Below are 2,656 nucleotides of genomic sequence, written 5' to 3'. Positions count from 1 at the left end.
CCCCTCCATGTTCCTGTCTTCACACTGATGTATTGTTACCCTGCATTATCCCACTATGCGCATGAGAAAAGACTTTAGCTGCAAGTGTGGCACCCTTCCTCTCTTTAGAGCTAGCATCCTTCCAGGTGTGGTGCCATGAACCTGTAATCCAGCGTGTTGGAAGCTGACTGACGTAGGAGGACTGTAAGGCTGAGGCCAGTCTAGGTTACAGAATAAGACCCATACCTCGATAAAATAAAATACAAGACCAAGAGTAAAACTAAACAAATATCCCTTCATTCTTTTATTGTGCTGGATAAATTTTTTGGGTGTGCATATTATCTTTCTAACCACACTACAAAATGGTTCCCTGCCAATCCATGTTTGTTTGACTCAAGCCACTTCACTATGTCTAAGATATACAGATACACCCTGATTATAAAATAGGCATTTGCTGAATCAAAAGGATGCGCAAACATCTGGCTGAGACTTCACAATTGAATGCTAGCCCATTATTACAGGGCTATGACGAACTCAGATTCCTGTGTCAGACTGACCTCAATATGAATTTGGCCTCTCCACTTACTATCTGTGTGTTCCTGGGTGCATTACCTAAGCCGAGTCTCTCTTGACAGATCTGATAGTATCAGATAAACTGCATGAGATCACTGTGAGGATTAAAAGGAAAAATCGATGTAAAATACCTCCAGCAGCAGCCGGCACAAAGAGAACTCAGAAAGCAGTTAAGAGTGCTCTTAGGGCATGGCAAATCCTGAATCAGAGAACCAGCTGGTCAACCAGACCAGCTGCTCCAAGAATCACTACACATTGTTAAAGCAGATTCTGCTTTGTTTAGCCCATTTTAACTACATGGAATTCATGAGAACTTACGAAAACAACTCCAATTCTTCCAAAAAGCCTTCTCTTCTCTTTCTTTTCCTTTCCTTTCTTTTCCCTCTTCCTCCCTCCTTCCCTTTTTTCCTCCCTTCCTTTCTTAGGGTGTCATTCTGTAGCCCAGGATAGCCTGAAACTCATAACTCTTCTGTTTCAGCCTCCTGAGCACTAGGGTTACAGACATGTACCACATATCCAGCCTAAACTTATCATTACTATTGGGTTGAATCTTATGGAATTGCTTTTTTTTTAATCAAAATGATCAAAGTATCCACAGTTTCTAATAAAATGGCTAAATGGTTATCCTTTTATTACTTTTTCCTTTCATCTTGGCCCAGTGTCTACCAACTCTTTGCTAGATGATGACCCTTTAGGAATGATGGGAATTGATTATGAATACCACAAAACTAACTCCAGCCTCCACTGAGCCCCACATAGCATCGACCTAGCTCCCACCTCCACTGATGCTTAATTCTTGCAACAAACAAGCAATCATGTGCAATTTTCCATCAAAAAAAAAGATAGAAAGGTTTTACTCAAATGGCTTAGCAGAAGAATTCCTATAAAGCAAGACACGTGATGGAGATTTGTTAGTGAGAGTGTCTTTGCCCACTAGAAGTTTCTGTGATGATAAACTATTCCATATGTGAACAATTTGATATGATAGTCAGTAATCACGTGTGATGATAGTACTTAAAATGATAGAAGTATCATGTGACTTGGAAAACCTTAATTTAACAAGTTGTATGTGTGTGTATGCTTATGTATGTATGTGTGTGATCTCTGTCTCTGTCTCTCTCTCTCTCTGTCTCTCTCTCTCTCTCTCTGTGTTGGTTCTGGGATTCTATAAGATTCTTGGACAACATGGCATGAGATTTACAAAGGATCTACATCCTTAGCCCTTTATTTTATTTTATTTTTTAATTTTTTGAGACAGAGTATCATATCACCCATATTGGCCCCAAACTCACTATGGGCAGCCTTGAATGCCTGAGGCTCTTGTTACAAACTCCTGATTGCTGGATGTGCTGCACCACACCTGGGTTATATGGTGCTGAGGGCTGAATCCAGCACTTGCTGCACCTGCATGCTGGCCAAGCATCCTACCCACCAACCAAGATACGCCCCCGACTCCTGATTTTAATAAAACTAAGTAGCCACATATAGCTCTTGGCTCGCAGACTGAACGAAGCAGCTGTAGAATATCAGGAAACAGGTAAGAAATGAGGCTGGGAATGTCAGTAGATTGTAAAGAACTCTGAGGAGCAGGTGGTTGATTGTAAGCTTCACGCTGAGATGAAGAGTCACTGGGAGTCTCAGGAAGGGTTTTCAGCTCCAGGGAGTGATACAGTCTGATTCAAGTTTTAGAGGATTCTAGCTGCCGTGGGGAGATGGAGACAGGTAGAAACATTAATCTCTAAGTTTGTTCTCTAAGGAGACCATCACATTCAATATCTATATGTGTGTTTCTAGTCATAGCAATGGGATTTGTTAATAGTAAAGAATTTCAGCTCTTACTTCCCCCTAGTTGCTCATAAGATACCTATCTTCCTAAGTATTTCTGAGTGTCCTCTATAGAACTTGGATTCATAGCAAGTTTGCCATCTGGGTGTTTAGGCAGAATCAAGCTAGCAGAGTATCAAGAGGGGAGACCCTTGCCCTCGTCCTTCCTTCTGTTTTCAGTCCATTCTGCTCTTCCCATGATCCTCCAGTTCACTCTGCTCTTCCCACGGTCCTCCAGTTCAGTTGCTCTTCCCACGGTCCTCCAGTTCAGTCGCTCTTC

This window comes from Microtus ochrogaster, chromosome 5, assembly GCF_000317375.1.
Source record: "Microtus ochrogaster isolate Prairie Vole_2 chromosome 5, MicOch1.0, whole genome shotgun sequence".
In the NCBI taxonomy this organism is placed as follows: domain Eukaryota; kingdom Metazoa; phylum Chordata; class Mammalia; order Rodentia; family Cricetidae; genus Microtus; species Microtus ochrogaster.
Note: the sequence above shows the minus strand (reverse complement) of the source record.